The sequence below is a fragment of the Haemaphysalis longicornis genome, unplaced genomic scaffold, assembly GCF_048455015.1.
Source record: "Haemaphysalis longicornis isolate Haplotype H1 unplaced genomic scaffold, Haemaphysalis longicornis Haplotype H1 scaffold_5, whole genome shotgun sequence".
Classification (NCBI taxonomy): domain Eukaryota; kingdom Metazoa; phylum Arthropoda; class Arachnida; order Ixodida; family Ixodidae; genus Haemaphysalis; species Haemaphysalis longicornis.
Window position 1 is genome coordinate 159,830,965 of NW_027526385.1, and position 20,538 is coordinate 159,851,502.

The 20,538-nt window shown below is 44.1% G+C and overlaps 1 long non-coding RNA gene across 1 annotated transcript; it reads right to left on the minus strand.

The window, feature by feature from the left end:
* Nucleotides 1–7,227: 7,227 nt before the first annotated feature.
* Nucleotides 7,228–20,256, minus strand: LOC144138799 (uncharacterized). Its single transcript, XR_013315974.1, has 3 exons — nucleotides 20,126–20,256; nucleotides 10,315–10,406; nucleotides 7,228–7,627 (listed from the first exon to the last, which is right to left on the minus strand). It is a non-coding gene; the product is annotated as an uncharacterized LOC144138799 (long non-coding RNA).
* Between the last annotated feature and the right edge of the window lie 282 nt (nucleotides 20,257–20,538).

Here is a 20,538-nt window from a genome sequence, read left to right on the forward strand (position 1 = left end):
TACAAGCGACCAAAAACCGTTAGACCACCAGAGTAACAAATTAACTACCCAATGACATAGGACAACTAGACGAAGAGAAACCAGTGATTAGATGATAAATTTTACAAGAACTCGTGTTCTGGTGTTGGGAGATTGGCGCAGTCGGACTTCGATGGCAAAGCAATTTTTTCTGCAGTAGGCAGGAATGCGCTGCAGCTGTCGCCGCCACCACTGCCGTTGCGGCTGCTGCGGATGAACATAATGCGTACAAGAAGAATTGCAAGATATGTTACGCACATCTAAATTCATTTTATAATGACTAAACATGTGTCTGATGTAGCAATACAGCAGGGTGAACATCTAATATGACAACACGACTGAACTTGTACATAAAACTTGTGGGCCTACTCTCTACGGCCGTCCAGAAATGAGGCACACTGCGGTTGAGTACAATGAGAAACTCTTTACTCACATCCTCGTCCGGGCATGCACACGCACACCAGCCAAGAACACTCTGTCCCTGCCGAGTCCTGAGTCCCCGCGCGCGGTTCCTCCTCACCACCGCCCGCTCCTCCCCATCGCTGCTTCTGCCCCGTGTCCGCCAACGCCATACCTCGGGTGCCGACGTCTCCACGTCTTGCGGCCCGGTGGCCGCACGGAAGGCGAGGAGGGCGAGGGAAGGGAGCCCACGGCGAGGGGCTCCAGCAACACCCTCTAGCCCAGAAGGTGTCGTGCCAAGGCGCTCCCCACAAACTGCACCGTGGTAAACTTTTTATTGATTATTGATTGTAGGGTTTAACGCGCCGACGCAACGTAGACGATGAGGCGCGCCGTAGTGGAGGGCTCCGGATTAATTTTGACCACCTGGGGATCTTTAACGTGCGCCGAAATCTCGTACACACGGGCGTTTTTGCTTTTCGCCTCCATCAGAAAAGCGGCCGCCGCGGCCGGGAATCGAACCCGCGACCTCGTGCTCAGCAGCGCAACGCCTTAGCCACTGAGCCACCGCGGCGGGTTGCACCGTGGTAAACACAAAATTATGACACAGTGGCCACATGAGAAAAAAAAAACAATTGAAAAATGTGTATTATTTTGATGCAAAATGAATTACCAATCGCTTTGTTTCCTAATTACTACGAACATTGAGAAAGCGGCTTTATATGAACCACCTCAACTACTGTGCTGTGGCTTGAATGACATGGCGTTAATGGTGGCCGCGAAGGGACGAAGGCCGAATTTTAAAATATTGGTCGAGAAGAGGTTGGAGTTTTCAGTTCGGTTGAGTGTTTTGTTTTGTGGTTGTTGTGCTTGCCTTTTGGGAGGTTTTCCACCCACAGTTTTCCCATTAGGTGGCATAGTTCGGGGCGTCGTGCCTACAGAAGTATAAAAACAGTTCTGCTGTAGGATTTTATTGCAAAAACGTTTTGCGCAGTGTATGCAGTAACGTCATGAAAAAATTACTTCCACTGTGCTCATTGACCTGGCGCTTAGTTTGACCCCATGACCATCCATGGTTCTGGCTGCTTATTCATTTATCTACATAATGGGGTATGCCACGAACACGCCTGTTGGGGGCAAATGGCTTAATTTGCGAAGGTAGACGAAAGCACTTTTAGTAAGGAGTCGACTGAACAAGGCACCAAAAACTCCGCAGTTGTATTTGGCCACGGACGACGGAATGGCGGCCGAAGACAAAGGGCTGTGGTGATCGTCGCTCTTCCCTCGGGCCGCTACCCGGTCGTAGGGTCCACACTACAGGGCCATTCCTGCAATGGGCCTCTTGCTTGGGCGAACCTTCCTGGACGTTCTAGGTGCGAAGTACTTTAGGACGGCACAATGTCCGTCTGCGTCCATGCGCAAATCATTTACAATCTAAAAAAATTACACATCCCCCGGCAAGATTCGAGGCTGTGTCTGATAGACCGGATAGAGTTAGTGTCAGTCGTCTTGCCCATTGGGCTACGACCGTGACTTAGTACCCGAGAGTCAAACGGCTTACTCCCTCGCCTGTAAAGGTGCGGAGTACCTTAGGACCTCCCAAATGTCCGTCCGCGTCCATCCGCCGCACACGACCATCAAGCGAAAATCAAGAGAAATTTGACATGCGCCTTGAGTTGCAGTTTCATTGAGTGAATAATGAAGGTGCAACTCCCGGCTCAAATCGAATGACGGTCGGGGCGCAAATCGGATGTCACTCGGGGCACAACTTGGAAGTCATTTCGAGTCACCGTACTCCGCCCCCTCGCCATCATCCACGGAGTTGACATGCTGCTATTTTTTCCTTTCTGTTTTATTGAGCTCTGGGACAGGGGGTCGGAATAAATGCCGGGACTGGCTACGCCGTGCTGGAATTCGCTGTGAAAAAGTTGTGTTGAGGCTGTCTGCAATCGCTAAGGGAGATCGCTCCACTGAAGTCCCCACTTGCTGCAGGGCTCCCATTTGGACCTCCCAATTTATGACACAGCTAAAGGCCTATTTCGAAATGTGTTACCTGTCTAATATGTTTGTATTTAAATTTTTGTCGTCCTTCTGCATTTATGTGCGGCCTCAACTAGGGCATGAAATTTTGTTTTGTATCTATTCTGCTTTCTGTCGCGATGACCAGTTTTATACGCGACGCACGAATGAACTTGTGTTTGTGTTACAAAATGGTTCTTTGAATACATCTCTTCGCCATTGAATAAAACTTCGATCGAGTGCCTGTCCTGTGCTTCGTTGCACCTGTTTCGTTGTACGTGCTCTGTGTGTAAGATGAATTAATTCATTTTCCCATGTTTCTTCTCTTCTGAATGTTTCTTTGCTCAATGGAAAGTTTTACACGGGAGTATTCAGTGATGCGCTGCGGAGGGGCAGTGTCACTCTGTTTTGTGCGAAACGCCGAATGCAGCAACATTCCCATCATAACGCATCGCACAGAGTATAATATTATCAAAGCAACGCAGTTAAAACTAGACCGTCAGATACAATCACTGGGGCAGACGAAAGCCCTGACGATTAGAACCGTAGATGAAGCATGGGCTCCCGGAATCCTGGGCTGAGGATGCTGAAGACACTGCCCCACCCTGAACCTCTTGCTCAATAAACCCTCATTACTACTACTGGTACTTTGCAAACTTTGCCTAAGCTAACGCCTAATTTCAAGCATATGAAAAATTAGCTGCTTTCTACGCAGTCTTTATTTCCTGCCAGTCCTATTTGTCCACCCTAGTCGAAGGAGGGCACTCGACAGACTTTTCCTCAAGCTTAGCATTAAGGTTTAAATGCAGCTTAGGAAGGCTTCCTCATCAACATATTAGAAAGGTTACTTCATAGCTTAAACACACCAACCCATTATCGTTCTCTACGATTCAGTTAAAGCTTTATTCCAACACGTATTGTGTAAGCATGTGAACATGGCCTGACTGAGCTCGCCCTAGTAAACTGTTGTATTATTATTTTTAATTTCATATTTGGCAGCCTTTTGTATACTTTAGTTTGGATGGCGAATATTCCTGCAATATGTAGAACGCGTTTTGTGTGTAAAAACAAAGTAAGGGTATAGGCAAAGGTAAGGTGTCCAGACGCGTTTGCTCTGAAAATGTGTTTGCGATCGCGTGTCTGTGAAGGTACGAATATAATTACGGTATGCAGGCATGAGAATAAGTACAACGTATTCCGAGTCGTCATATTTGGCGTTTTCTAACATGTTAAAGAACACAAGTGGAATAAATAGGCAAAATTCATTATCAATTCTTTTGTTCTCGCAGCGTTTCTAAACGCCCTTTACTGGGCCAAATATACACCCCAACATCCAAATGATGAAAATGTTGGCAGTGTACCCCAACAGGACTTAGGCCTTTTGATCGCCAGAGAAACAGATTCCGGGAAAAACAGCGTTACCTCCATCTGTTTTTATCCGAAATCCTTTATTCCTGTCATGAATGAATTTCCATCCAATACTGCTGGAAAAGTTTGAAGGCCATGATCAATTTCACTTAGCTAAACTATTTTCTACGGATTACAGCGTGAGTGAACTATTTTTCGTTGGCTTTGCCATTGAAGAACCTGAATCGTAAGTTAAGAGATTGCGACTTGTTTTTTTTTTGGTCCTGATAGTGCTGGTTGGTAGGTTTTTGGAACTGGGCGGACATTGTATGGCACCACCCTCGCTTCAGCGAACAGCGCCGCCCATGACGATGCGCTCGTCAGTGGAATGCCCGTGGCGGTCAGCGCATCTTAGTTGTGCATAGCTTTCTGTCGTTCTGCGTCGTTGCGGCTTGCAAAGCGAAGATAACCACAAAGATTTTTTTCAGACCAGAAAATCTTGAAAGTACAGGCGGCCTTTAGGATGCATGCCATGCGGGGGATTTACGCCCCTACTCAGTAATTACAAATAGCAGACGACGTTCTATGCGCCAAGCTGGAAGTCAAGCTGGAAGTGCAAGTCCATTCCTCCGTGCAAATGTTTCATGCCTGCATGCAGTTCGGCGTATCGAGGTATATATTACAGCTAAATTCGGCAACGCCAGTGTGTGCTGCCGATCCAGAAATGCTGCGGCGCTGGCTTTTGGCTGTTGATGACAAAACGGGGTGATTTCCAAGATTTATCCAAAACAGAACTTTGGATTCACGACGCTCCGTAACTTCATTAACTACAGTATACACGTTTTTAATTTCACAGAACTACGTTTTCTACAGTCACCGGGAAGCGCTTACACAATAAATGCCGCGTGATAGTAAAACGTTACGGCTTATCGTGTAAAAGCATTGCTTCATATGTTTTGCAATTTACGAAACAATTCCAGCGTCGGTGAAGGGCGAGTGACAGGAGGGTGCCAAAACCTGCCCTTAGTTTTATAACTGAATGCTGCGGTCGAGCTTTACAAGCTGCACATACGCTTGAAAAATCATACACTCTTCCGTCTAACGACGATGATGGTTTAGCGCAAACCTTTCTTCTTTGGGTTTCCTTGTTTGCCTTCTGGATTTAAAGTTTGACTAGTTAAGCTTTGAATTTGAGCCGCACGCCGTTTGGTCTTTTGATCGAAGCGTCTTTGACTTTCCCCCTTACCTATTCTATTTCGCACGCACAAAGCTTGACGTTAAACCATCGTCGTCGTTATAGACAGAGGGCTGAATGATCTTGCCGTTAAATTTTGCACGTCCATGCACCCCTCTCCAAATCCTAACTGCTTTTAGCGTGTCAGAAATGCGCCTGTGCAGGAGGACAATGGCTGATACACCCCTATTTGAGGCAACTAGTCGGCCGTTTTGGTTTCTTCACAAGGCATTTCACGATTTTTTTGGCTACCCGGCCAAGAATACTTCAGAATTAAAAAATGCAAGCTGGCCTCAGCACTCGGCCACATTTTTTAACTGTAAGTGCAAGCCTTTATTCCACTCAGGTGGTAAAATAGGGAGGGTGGATGGGGTACGGATTGTAGCTTGGGCTGCTGGGTGATTCAATAACTTTGGCTATTGATACAATGACCACTACAAACGTGGCAGTTTCGCTTCGGCTCTCAGCCTCGCATGCTGTCCTCTCACAAATACCAAAGGCACGAGGGTCACGTTTACAGAAAAAAAGCGTAAACTGTCGCGACGTTTCCACGGTCACATTATCGATCTCGTACTTAAGTGCTTTTCACTTCAAAGCACAGGTATCGAGGTATCCCACCGTTAAAACTAGAGGGCAAACAGTGGTCATTGAAAGCAGTGACGATAATCTAAGCCAGTACAACTGAATGCTGATATAAAAAAATTCCCCGCATTTCCCCGAGGGGAAGAATGTGAAAGTGCGAATGCACGAGTTGAATTTGCGCGGTTCGGTAATGTTCGCGAAAGAGAGATCACACACACACACACACACAACTACAAAGAAAGAAAGATGCATTTATTCACAGACACCTATTTGTGTTGTCGTTGTACTTGATTGCTAGAGCGGATCTCAGCTTTGAAATTTCGTGTCAGTACTCCTTTAAGCAGGTGCATTAGCCCTTCTCACGCCCGATTCTTGGCCAATCCCCCACGTGGGTATGTGCCATGTCAGCGGCCAGGCAGCGCGCGCCCATCTCCCCCCGTTGCCAAGGAAGACGAGGAGATTTCTGGCCAATCCCCCACGTGGGTATGTGCCATGTCAGCGGCCAGGCTGCGCGCGCCCATCTCCACGTGCGCGGACATCGCCGGTGGACGCAGGTTCAGGGTCGCTTAAGAAGTGCATTGCACTTAATAGTTTTATTCTTACTCACGTCAAGCGGTGCCAGGTGCAGAGCGCTGCAAAAGGCGCTGATGTCAATGTAGCTCATTATCCACCTCAGATGCGTCCAATAAGTTTACGAAGCCGTTAATGCATTTAAGATATAAAGAATACTACCAATACTAGCGTTATTCGTACTTTCGGATGGAGCCAAGCGTAGGTCGATGCAAAAAGCGCTCACGCCATTGTATCCCGTCCCCAACTATAAAAGCGTCCGAGAATTTACGTAGCCGTTATTGCATCTAAGAAGCCAACACAGCTGTCTAGACTCCGTTTCACTGCACATATCCTCTCACAACACCAACAATAAATTTAAAGCGCCGAAGCAAACACGGCCAAAACAACAGAAGGCTGTGCAGTTCAACGCACCGGCTCATTCCTCTAACGAGGGGTGCGCCGATTGGTCGCACCACTCGTCCAGCTTCCCGGTCCCTATAACAATTCAAACCAGGCTTCCTATTCCAACACTAATACACTTGTTATAAACCAGAATGGCTACCAGAGAGAGAGACAGAGGAAGATGGAAAGGTGGAGAGAAAGCTGTAGTTTAGTGCAGTGTAGTGTGATAGAAACCCACCGAAAAAAAAATCCGACGATAGAACTAACTTTTGCGATTTAGCAACTGCGACTCGTGAGGTTATCAGATGACATTCACAGGCTTTCATTAAGAATGAGAAATCAAAACAGGGGAAACAGATACCAGTCCACAGGGGTTTATTCATCTGATTTCATCATTTTGTTGACCCCTTGAATGAATTTTACGCAATGTTTTAAAGCAACAAAAAAGCGAAACAAACACATTTGTAGCGTACAATATTTCTAACCGCAAACAATACGAGGCCAGAACATATTAAATGACGAAAGGCTCGGCATTTTCAGTTGCAACACGCAGCACCTGCAGGGCGCGGTATTCCATAAAGTTCGTGAAGAGATTGTTTGCAAAAACTGAAAACAGGAATTCGGTGGCGGATGCAATTATAAATTCATAAACATTAGGGAGATCGCTTGTTATATCGATACTGTGCCGTCCGCGCCAGACGGGAATAGCAGACACTGGCCTTAAAGCAAAGGTCCCATTTTCGGGAGTTGCGTACAGCTTGAATTCAATAGTGAATACCACATCCTCAACGCTCAAATCAATAGTGGCGTTTAAATTTTCGCCGTACGCTTTCCACGTAATAACATCCCATGAACCTTTGAACGTAGCTGCAACAGCTGGACACGCTCTTCTGCAGTAGCGTTGAATGGGGCCAATAATGGTTGGTTTGGAGTAAGATTTGGTTCGCAGAACAGTATCGCCTTTGGAAACTGATTGATAACTCCAGCCACGTTCAATGACATGATCAGGCGGAAAGTCCGCAGCAATTTCAAACAGGGCATCTTCAAGGGCTGAATCGGTTACAAGCCAATGCTCTGAAAAGAGAAGAAACAGGGCAAATATTAGCGTCGAAAAATGGCGACAAAAGCATCCTTCATCACTTATTTTAGTCGATGGATTGATGCAGCTTATATACTTTGCTATTTGTTCTCAGCACTAGCGCCATTTCGCCTGCCAATTGTAGTCACGTGTGTGGCTGTCGTATTTCCCACCTCCTTGCCAAATACCCTGGCAATATGTCTGGCGGAATGGCTGCGAGTGAGCACTGCTGAAATAAACAAATTCCATGTGCTTTGGCCGTAAAATATTGCGCCCAATCAAGAAGCATATTAATAAAAAAATTACTGGCGTCATATTTTCGGATACCTAAATTGTATCCTGCCGCGTTATCACCACACAGTAATGGACGAACGGTTGATGAAGGATAAGCTGTGTATTGATTTTTACTTTTCAAATTGCGCTACGCTTGTAAACTGCCACCTTTTGGTGAATAAAAAAACCTGATGATGCTTGGTGCCAGCTGCTCTATGCAGCGTGAAATAATTTTCATTGAATCGTGGTTTAGCTTTCTTAAGTGAGTGCTTTGAAATAATAACGAAGGAGGGGAACTACACCCATGTCTTAAAATCTGTTTCGGTTGATAGTTACTCGAGAAAACAACGCGCTGTATGAAAGGTGAAACTGGATCATTGGACAAGCAAAATGGTAAGCGCACAAGGCAGCCAAGAATTGGTTGAGGAAGCTGGCAGCGTGCACCGACACCGTCGAGGACATCTGCGCGCTAACTAATCACGCAGCCTTCAATTAGGTAAGCATTTGTTTTCAAATTCGCGTTGTAGTCATTAAAGCAATGTGGCATTCAGGAAGCGTAGCAGAAAGTTGCGGAAGCAGATTACGCCGGAAGAATAGGTCACTGCTATGAGAGCATACAGTCGCTGCGCAGATGACGCTTACCACGACCATGAATATTATAACACACTATTCTTTTATAGAACGGAATGAACTTCAATTTCTCGCTAAAGATTACTCCGTGCTAGGCGGCCTTGCTTTCATAAAAAAAACATACTTAAAGAGACCCCTGAACACTGCTTATAAGCGCTTTCACTTTTTCCTGCGCGTCTGGAAGCGGATCGAAAGATAGTGATCGCCGGCCCGTAGCGGCTCTGCGTGATTTGCTTGTGCATCTGATTCGCCTTCAGTTCCTGCTTTGACATTGTGACATTTTTTAAAAGTGGTTATTGAATGTGTTCATTTCTGCAACTGAAAGAGAGCCGGCCAACAGCCGCTACACCGTTCTTATAACGCAATTGGAGTGCTCGAAAAACTCCTAGACCCTGGAAGAGGGAAAATCCTTTTGAGAAGTTTCTAAGTTATGTGATGGGCATACAACAGAAATTTTGAGTGGGGGACCATGTGATTCCCTATTATATGTACTGAGCGTGTTTGTCGACGACTCCGTCCTGAGAGCGTTTACGATATAAAGGCGAAAAAAGCATTGCAAGGCCCCATTATTATCGAGCCTCTCTAATTGCCCCAGCTTTACACCGACATCGCACTATTCGTAATTAAGATGGGGTATCACACAGAGTATGAATACTAAAAATAATATTATTATTGCCGTCATTTTCCATCCAAAATGATTTAGGAAAAGAGGGGATGAAAGCTATGTTGGCTAGCTTAAATGTGCTCCGTCCCTTCAGAAAATGCTGAAATTATTCAGAAGGCACACAGCGTCGCACAAAGAGCTAAAAAAATCTAACGAAAATTGTTTCCGCAGTATTTGCAGGCGTCCGCAAAAAAAAAAGCGCGTCATTAAGAAAACACCTTTTTTACACTGCAACACATAGGGGGTAGTAGAACAGCGACAAACAAACAAAAAACACATTCAGAAATACTTCTCAAGTTTACGCGGTAATGCATGGTTGACACTGGAACAGTAAAAAGGTACAACAAAACAACAACAGCAAGAGAGGGCTCTACATCCAAGAAACACTTTTTGGACGGCAACCTAGTGTTGACTGTAGACTAGGGCGAGACTAGTGCAAGTGCAAAAGTAGTGCGAGAGCGTTAATTTTATTATAACATGAAACCGCTGCAATCCGATGGAAAAAAAGGCCCCAAAACGATCACACAGTCTTGTTTAATAATCATACGCTTCATAGGTAGCAGCGGATCTCACAGTGAGTTAGTATCGGTGACGTCAAAAAAAATACAAACTTGGGGTACTCTTTGTCGTCTTCCGCGTAGTTTCCCTTGTCACAGGAAATGTGCGAGATTGTGGCTGGTCATTTTGTAGCCTTACAAATCGTTTTATCACTTAGTGCGATTGTTCGTAAATCAGGGACAAACTAAAAGCAGCGATGCGGGCACATGAAGGACCCACGGGAGAGCTACTAGATAGTTTTGAAAATACTACGCTGAAATGCGAGTGGACGTAAACTCAAGAAAGTGTGAGAACCAGCTATCAGCGACGCTAAAGTTTGTATGCTTGCAGGGCTCTGCTCGCTACCCCTTTCCGAATGAGCTGTGGGCTTAGCGCTCTAATTTGTTCTTTTCAGTGGTCCTTATTGCAGCAGGGCTAAGTTTTTGTTTATATATGTTTAACGAAGCCTCCCAGCTTTAATACCATGTAAGCGGCTCTGGCCATGGTCGCACTTTGGTTTTCTTTGTAAATGCACGGGCTTAAACCATTATATTTTTGTGGCAGCTACATTAGCCGCACCTGGACAGTCCTCGTGGATGTAGGCCGAAGACACTGCTGCCAAGCCGAGACCACTCAGGAACACTCCAAGGAAAATCATGGCTCAGGGGGTGCTAGAAACAAAAGTGCGTTATTTATATACCCTTCTCAGGCATTGTTTAGGGCATAAAGCATTACGCGGTGCCTTATCAAGGATATTTTGTTTTATTTCACCGCGCGCGTATGCTCTTCTGACGTTTCAAATTTGACCTAGCGCTGCTAAATTAGACATAAACTACTCAAGCTAAACTGCAGAAGCTGTCGTAGACTACAGGGGTACTTAGTCTTTGATAAACACAATATTTAACCTGTGCAGAGGCACGTGATAAATGCTAAAACACCTACCCATCTGAACATAAGATTTTGAAATCGGTGCCTCATATAAAACTTCAAATGTACAATGTTTTACGTGCTAGTTCTGTTCCCCGCCTTCTCTTCCTTCTTGTGAACACTACTGTTCAGACTCATTTAACTAGTCACTAATAAACTTGGTAATTATTCGTATGAAAGGTTATGTGCAATATTCGACACATGGCTCTGTCAAACCGACGTTAAAAATGCAGAAACGACATCCCAGTTTCCCATATCACTTTTCTATTACCATAACAATAAATTTATCTCAATGTCTCCATTGATTGATTGTGGGGTTTAACGCGCCGACGCAGCGCAGGCGATGAGGCGCGCCGTAGTGGAGGGCTCCGGATTAATTTCGACCACCTGGGGATCTTTAACGTGCGCCGAAATCTCGTACACACGGGCGTTTTTGCTTTTCGCCTCCATCAGAAAAGCAGCCGCCGCGGCCGGGAAACCAATGTCTCCATTATGCATGTATTACATAAAAATTAAAACACAGGTAATTGGTGAGTGGTTCATGAGATAAGGTTATATTTGTCAGATTAGGTGGCTAAAACCGCAAAATTAGAGTTAATCCTAGTTGGTGTCCAACTCTTTCCCGAAATGGAGGGACAATAGGTTGGCTTCAGTAGTGTTGTCATCAGTCAAACTTTTTTGTTCGAGATACATTAGCTGTAAACAGTTTACACGCTGTAGCGGTGATTTCTAATGGCAAGAAGCAGACCTCTTCCAAGAGTGGGACAGAGACAAAGGTCGGAAAAAGACCATAGGGATTGGCCAGCCGATGATCTAAGAGATAAGCGATCACTGGTTCATGTTTGATGGCACGTAGTAGAGACGGCCGTAAACTCAAATAAAAACGTGCGCATACACACAAACATACTTATGTATGTATAGTTTATTTACACGAATTATTTAAAACTCACCATAAATAATAGAAAAGAGGCTGGGCAGGCCCCGCGTCTAGCGGGTCACTTTCTGTCCCAAAAAATGAAACACCTGCACTTTGTTCCAAAAGTTCCCATCCGAAAAACACGTTACAACAGAGAGTGAGAAGGGTATACCAATCAACCCGCACTAAGCCGCTCATAGGTCAGACCGCTCATAGGTCCAAATAACAGCCAATCGTAGCTGCGCACACAAGTGATCACGCGGTGGACCTCCCGCACTCTCAAGCTTAAACTCATAACCATAAGTGCAACACGACGGAAATCACCAAATAGCAGCTATTTCTGCGGTGACTATTAAACCTCAAGCGGTGTGTCACAAGCCCAACCAAGGGGCGCTTACAATAGCGCCCCGTGCCCACAAAAATTCCTGCAGTGTTAGCTAGTTCCCGCATTCCTGGAACCGCGTTGAGTAGCAACAATATTCCAGTCGTCTCCTCACCTACCTGTACAAGCCAGTGAGACAACCGAGACACACAGAATAATTTAAACTTCGCTCTCTAACTTGGAACACTACAACCGTTCTACAGAGAACGTCACGTCACGTTATTAATACTTCTGGCCCCTTGACTGGCCTCAAGGTTCCCATTTCTCCACGGAGGGCCGAGAATATTTCCCTCACCCACACTTGCATCGCCGCCGTTGCGAGAATTCGCAATCGCGGTAACCGCCGTCTTTGAACAAAAAAGGTACACACTCGATGTGCTTCACAAAAAAGAGGCGACATATCCTCCAAAGGCGAAGACCGCTTGATTGAATTTATCTGCAGGAATAATACGAACGGAAAGAATCATACAGGAAGCAGTTTCCTACCTGTAATGGGAAATTCATTTTTGGGTATAATACTGCTCAGAGCAGTACTTTGACTTAATGATGGCATTCTTAGGTGTTTGAATGCAGCGAACGTAGTTGAAGCTTTGATTGAAAGTGATAATTCCTTAACCTCCCGATGAAATAACCAGTTAGCAGCAGTTGCTGGAACATCACTAGTTTCTGATTGCTAACTCTGAAAAAAGCAAACTGTATGACTACATCATTTCGTATTTCATGGCTGCAGTTTTGGAATTGTGCGAGCTCAGGGTGCAAATTTGTTGCGAGACATGGTTCTGCATAAAAACATTAGTTTTATAGTGTATGCAATTTGTACCGTGTGGTAAGGACTACATAAAAATAATGGAGAGCACATAAAGTCTGAGCCCACTCTCACTGCACTGCTTCAACTCAGATTCTGGTACTTGTGCGTATTCACATTACCAGTTACTCAAACATACGCTTTTCAAGAAATACGTGACCTTTCTGAAAAACTACTGGCGGATAGGATGTATGCTTTATTCGATGATTGTGGGGTTTAACACAGCGAAGCTAAACCCTGCCTATGAGTTGTGGTAGTCTAGGGATTTAAATTAATATTGACCACATGGGGATATTTAACGTGCCGAAATTACGACACACGGCGTTTTCGCTTTTCGCCTCCGCCAGAAAAGCAACAGCCACGGATGGGATTAAACCCACCTCGCTGAGCTCAGCAGCACAGCGCCTCAGCAACTGAGCAATCGCGGAAGATATTAGAAGGTATCATTTTTAAAACAGCTGTCCGCGAACCAGATGTAACATTGAGTTCAAAGTTTTAAAGTCGCCGTGGACCGGCGCCCGCTCTAATGGTGTTTACTTCACCTGCGGCTCACGAGGGTTTCAACTCGTTAGTGAGGGAGCTTTGCGTGTCTGCTAGATGCACGGCGAGCTATTTTTAGTACTTGTTCCTTCCTTGGGAACCAAACACAAATACCGCACACTCCGGGGGTAATTTCGGCAGGTGCGGTCGTGCAATGTGCGATGCATTCATGTCCTACCCTAGTCTTGTAACGAAATACGAATTACACGCCGTGGCTCGTGCAAAGACTGACAACCCACAGCTCCCTCCCCCAGTCATTAGGTTTCCCGCAGTTTGAAACCTTCTTCTTTCCGATACGCATATGTGTCCTGATAACAGTCCAACGGTACACCGCAATAGTGCGTTTGTCAATCTTGAGCGCAGCTTGAAAAAAATGTATCCAGAGAAACTTCAATAGAGAAACATATCAGTTAGAGAGACGTACTGCTACCTATAGGAAAAAAAAATGTCTGCACGGTGATCATACAGATGAGAAAGCACGTTTACGCTAACAGAGTTTATATAGGGGAACAAAGGTGATTGATTTCTCTCGTATGTTTACAAGGGGACGATGAAAAGTATTCAAAGGGATAGAAATCAAGACTGTGATATTGCAAGGGGAGCGAATGTTTTTGGTGGAGTTGTGTACCTTGAATTGTGCACATCGTGTGACAATCATTGTGTAAAATGGCACTAATTTTGTTAGTGTTGTGTCTACTCCAATACACTTTCACCTACAAGTAATGATTGCATAAGCTGGTGATTCTTTTAACTTCGCATTTTTAAAATCATACTACTAAAGCTTTCTTTTTTTAGAATACATAAGCAGCTCCGGGCCATCTCTGCGAATATTTAGCAACCACGTGCCACCTCCATCAATGCTCAAAATCGCACATACTTTGGACACTAGTAACACTAGCAGAATTTCATTTGCATTCCCTTTGCATTTACCCATAGTCATCAATCACTGATACTAATGTACCAGATTGAAATGCCTAAATCACCAGGGTCAGTGGAGTGGTGTTGTCGCTGGCCCGTTATGGCGTCGGTTTAAAGGGACCGCAAATTCAATGTGAATATGTTACAGCAACGATAAAAACCGGTTAATATAGCACTTATCTATTTTAAGCGTACGAATGGTTTCCAGGCTGGGCCATACAAAAAATGTCCCGCATTCAGTTTTGATAGCGTTTTAATGGCGAAAGCGCCGAATACCCCTTTCTTTAAGGTATCCACGAACGCGACTCTAACTTATTTAAGTCAGTGTGATGTGACTCCGAAATCTTTTCTTTTTGTTTCGGGAACCCGCATATCTCAGTGGATAGCAAAAATCCTCGTCAAGAAACCAAGAGTTGCATTCGATAAATCATCACATACCTTTTACGGATGTCACAAAGTCGCAGGTATTGCTTTCGAAATTTCACCAGCCACAGTGTACGGTTTATAACGACTCTAATCGCGTAGCAAGGAATATCGGTTGCCCCTTATTTTATCTCATGGGTTTATTCGCTGTTTTTTAATTCAAAAGGTGTAGTGCCCTGGTGCGACGTATTGGCGAACTACCTATGAACACAGCCTGCAGGTTTCGAGAAGAGTGTCTTCCCTCTTTCAAAGCAGTACGAAGGAAGTTCTTTCATGGATGATTCGTCTTATTTTTGCCTATTGTATCTTGTTTGCTCTAATGCCCTCGTCAAACATTTCTTCGAAATCGTGCAAAAAAGTTCTCAAGGAGATTGTTCCACAGCATAAATTGCTGTAAAGTGCCTTTGTGGAAACAGCCGGCGCGGTTTATACAACTTGTTCTCTGTCATACAAGGAGGAAAACAAGTCTACTATGTATGCTTTGTGCCATCGTTGCGCCATTGATGCTTGTTTTTCCTTTGAGTTTGTGAAAAAAGTTTTCTAACTAGAACAAAAGTATTTTCCAAATGTTCCCTCTAGAGCACACATTGCCGAAAAGGTCTTCCGAAACTACAGCCGGCATGTTTCAAACAACTTGACCACCGTACAGCGCGGTATGAAGGAAATTCTACTAAGCCGGATTTGAAATCTTGTGCTACTGTATCTAGTTTTATCTGATGCGGTCGTAGATCATTTTTTTGTAAATTGTACGGAAGACTCCCCTATGCAGTTTATACAACCGCTTGCATTGCTAAAAAGTGGTTTTGCGAAAGCGTTTATGAAAAAAAAAGCAAGAACTGTAATGTAACTACGACCGGTTCAGCGCTTTGAAAGCTTCTTTTTTCAAGTTTGCAGCAGCAGTTTTATGCTACGTTTTCGTAACACGAACACTGTTGATTATTGCCCTAACGTTATATAAAAACATTAGAATTTTCCCAGACTTTCCCCATTTTCTCACCCAGAACGCGGGTATTTAAACAAAAGAGTTCCAGAAACAGATGACAGTTAATCCTCCTCGATTTCTGTGATACCAATGCACTCGTGCCCGCTTCGAAAAGAGCGGCACCACCGGTTTTATACAGAGATGCGGGAGGGCTATTTTACTGCAAACAAGCCTTGTAATATTTCAACCAGGTTGAAATCCAGCTATATCAACTAAAAAACAAAGCGTTTACAGAGCCCTTGTTCTGCACACTGGCAAGGAGGAGTCAACATCCTCAGTGCTCCAGGTGCTGTTTCTGGTACGCTTAGGTTACATGACTCACATGATTTGAACTGGGATCGTTTATGTGTCCTTCTTGCGTTACTTTGTAGCTACAAGTGCGGGCGCCGAGCGCAGCAGGATATTTTACCTTCGCTGTTACACGGCGTCACATGCGGTCTTAGGTGAACTAACCGTGATGGCACGTACGGTGTCTTAGTCAGGCTTACGGTTAGTGGTCCGTACTAAATATTCGTAACCGATTGAAGGCGCAAACCTGCATCTCTTTGCGTCTCACTCTATCGGTGTGCTCATTTCATTATTTGCGTACGTGTGGGTGCATGTGTGCGTCCGCTAAAACGACCACACGTTATGTTACTGACTGAGTGGTTCTTTACGCAGCCAAAGTTGTAAGCACACGGAGACTTAAATGTTCTCTGTACACTCCTTGCCAATGCAAAACTCTCTACGGAACGATTTTTTTTTAACTTCAAGGCGTAAGCACTGAAACTTATTTCGCAAAGTTGACGATATTGTTAAGGTTGTAACGTAGCCGCGTACTTTTTTGCACCTGGGAAATCGTCAGAAAAGTTCTGAAAATTAGATTCACGCTTTTGGAAATCTCACTCTTCAGGAATTCATTGAATAGGTTCTGGTTTAGACTTGTACATACAATATTGCCATTTCTCATACATACATCTCTTTGGTTTGGGGAATGTGCATTGTGTCTATTATACTGCTGCCGTCTTGCCCTACCTACATTGGCCAAACTGTGCGATACCTAATCCTACGCTTGCAGGAAGATGAAAATTCTGCCAGGTCCAAGCAGAGCTCCAATTTATCGGACCACTGCATCACGTGTGAGTGTCCACCCATCTTTTGTGCTACGTCAGTTTCAACGAGGCATCCGCAAAAACGTTTAGAGAGTTAAGAAAAATTTTTCACACAAGGACGCATGGCAATCGCTGAGTTAGTAACCCTCCATTGTCTTAACTCACATTGAAAACCACCATCTGCGCTACGTGTCTCGCAATGAGTTATTTTTGATATCTTGTAAACATTGCCTCTTTGACGCATTTCCCTTCCGTCTGCCACGCGCGCATCTGGTTACGTATATTTATATTGAAAGATCGCAATTCATGGTTTTTGTCTCGGGTAAGATGAGCAGATCACTTGAGGTGTATTCAGTATATATTTCTTTGTGATTGCATGACACACGGCGTCAGCCGGGCCCGCAGGGAATCAAACACAACAAAGCCAAGCACGCTAAACACTACAATGCCAAGCTTTCGGGCAGTTTTGATTAATAAGATGAGGTGCCCAATCTTACCAGAGAGCTGTATGTTTCTCCCTCGTTTAAGTGAGTCGAAGGAAAAACACTTGACACTCAACAGAACTGAATAAATATCAAAAATAAAGTCCATTAAATAATATATAAAACAAATTTCAACAATAAATATCACAATTTCTCAACTCGGGCACTTATCGTACTACTTAACATAATATTTATCTTGTTTTGCAAGATACGATCGCGATTGAGGCAGCTGCAGCTGAATAAATTTGTTTTAAAACCAAAACTGAAACTTGATTTAATGTATCTGCGTAAATACCATGAACCGAATCAACTTCACAAGAAGAAGTGGTTTAGCTGTCGCAGGGAAGTATTTTTTAGACATCTATATGATTGCTTGTTGTTGGCAGACATGAGGGCAGTACTTTGACTCAACGATGACATTCTTCATTTTCTAATACCATGGCCGCAGCTGGAGCATTGAATGAACATCGCAGCTCCTTCACCTCCCGCTAAAATAGCGACACAGCCAGTCTTGGTAGAAACAGACTATACTTTGGTCGGCAACCCAGAAAAAAGCCAACTGCCTAAATACATCCTTTCCGTTGCTTCTCTTCTTGCCGCCGGTTTAGAATCATATGGGCTCGTGGTCCAAAATGATTTTGAGAAATATTGCTGAAAAAAGATTCTTCTTTCCTTGTCTGGGCAGTTTATACAGTTCGGACACGCTTGCCTAGCAATATTTGGAGCATATTAGGGTGTCGCCCAATCACATTGCACTTTTCCAAATCAGAGTCCTGTATTTGTGCTTATTTAAATTTCTACGAGCGGGTAAGATTGCTTGGACCAAAATGTGAGCTTTTAACTAACTAGGCCATGTCTGCGAAAACTGTACAGGCAAACAGAAGGTATGCATTCTTTGTTTTTAAAGCAGTGGTCCAGGAATCAGACGAGGCATTAAATTTCATGTTAAAACGTCGCCTTCTGCATTGTCCCGCATTCAAGGCGTGTTACTCGCTTACTGCAATGGGGCTTTGTTTCAATGGTGTAATAAGGGGGAACTACCTTTCTTATCGAGGCACACCATTTACAGCAAACGGCACATCACACGCCCTGAGTATTGGCTGCTCTCGCCATCGTTGAGAAGGCAGTACATCCATGCTCTACCATGGTTTTGTAACGCTGAATGAATTGCACAAAGTGGCTCATGCAAACATTGACAATCCTTTGCCGGCCTTTAAGGGCGCTTTTTATGCAATTGTTAGTTTCGACCCGTCTTTAAGCATTCATGCCCTAAAAACAGTCTAACGGTACAACAAGATAGCGCGTTATCGATCACGCGAGCAGGTGAAGAAACGTGGACCGAGTGAATGCTTGTGGATTTGGATTTAGAAAAAGTAGGTGGTAGAGATAGGTAAGAGAAAAATCTCTGCTTGCTAATTACACATGACAAAAAGCGCGTTTAGGCTAGAACAAGAGAGATTCGCCAAGCTTCTTATTTGTTTACCAAAGAGGATAGAAAATACCCTAAAACGCAAAGGTTCAAGAGGCTGATTTTAATAAAAAACGATCATTGATGGTGTGTCCACTGCGGTTTTGCTACGACAGCACGTGGTGATTGTGTAAAGTGCGATGCTTTTACTAGGGCTGTGTTAATTCCGGTGAACTACAATGAAATATAAGTCATAGTTCTTTGAACAGTCAATGCTACTATTATCGCATTTCTTTAAAAAGAACATTGTTGGCGCTTCGTAGTGTCTATCTGAATTTGTAAGCAAACCAGGTGCCACCAATGAGCAATGTTCAAAAATCCCTATAATTGAGCACTAGAAACAGAGAAATTTTCGTTGCATTTTTCTTTCTATTTTCTTCATGGCCAAGAATTATTGGCAGCGACATGTGTGATTAGAGTGCTTAGATTACCATGGCTAGGAGGGTAACTCTGTCGATTGCCGAATCGGTATGGCTGCCGAAGGTAATTTTACCTGTTGCCGAATTTTGCCCATTTTTTGTGGATTCGCATGAAAGGTGCGACGCATACAAAAACACAACACCAAGCGCTTATATGCGGTTAATATACCACTTATCTCTATTTAAGCTTGCAAATTATCGTACAGAATAGTCAAACAATAAATGCTGCGCATTCATTATAATAGTATTTTATGACTTCCAAGAGTTAACGTTCCTTTTGAAGGAACCGCGAACGTGGCTCTTTAACTTGTTTTAGTATATTTCAACAGACACAGAAAACTTTCTTTTTCTCTGTACACCCACATGTCTTAGCGTACACCAAAATGGTCACCACGAGACAAAAGGTATTACTCAAGAAGTCGCCACGGATGTTTCTTAGATGGTTCAAATTTATACGCATTTCTTTAAGAATGTCGCAAGTATCTTGAGGAGTTTTTAACGTTCTCAACCGCGTGGCAAATCATATCGTTCGCCCTCTCTTTCCTTGCATGGGTTTATTTATTTGATTTTGCTTATTCAAATTTTCCGGGACTCATTGCGATATATTGGTGAACTAGTCACGAAGCCTGCTGATTTTAAGTGACTTCCCTTCCCTCTTACAAAGTAGCACAAAGAAATTCCATTAAGTCGGATTCGCAATATCCTGGCGCTGTTGTTTCTTGTTTGCTGCCATGCCTTGGACAATCATTTTTTTATAAATTGTACAGAAAATTCTACGAAGAGGTCCTTCAACGGCAGACATTAGGTAGAAGTGCATTTGGAAAAATATTGATAAAAAGAGTGATAGATTACGTAAATGTTGCCTGTTTGGCTCCTGGCTATTTTCGTTTTTCAAATGTCCACCCGCATTTTGAACTGAAGTTGTCATGACAGGACGAATGTCAATTAGTGCCCCAAGGGAACCACAGAGCAAGCACATTGTCACAAAATGTCGCCTTTTTACAACCACAAATGTGGGTACTAAATACAATACTCACTTCAAGGAGCTTCCAGAAACAGATGGCAGATAATTATCCTCGAACTCGAAGATGCCGACGCTGTCACTATCGCTTTCAAAAGACCGGCACCCAGGGTTTTATACGGCGATGCAGACAGGTGAGGTTAGCGCAAACAAGTCTTGCAACATTTCCGCTGTGTATGTCGTCACAAAAACAAAAATTGTATGTAGAACCGTTGTGCTAAACACTTGCAACGAAGACACAACATCCTGAGTGTTACCGGGGTTTTTTTAGGTACGATCCGGTTACACGGCTCATGAAGCCGGAGCCCGAATGGTTTGTGTTTTATTCTTGCTTTACTTTGTAGCTACACTGTTTGGGCGCTGGTGGATTGCGCAGCGTTTCTAGTTAGCGCTTACTCTGCTTCACTCGAGGTCTGTACGTACAAGAAA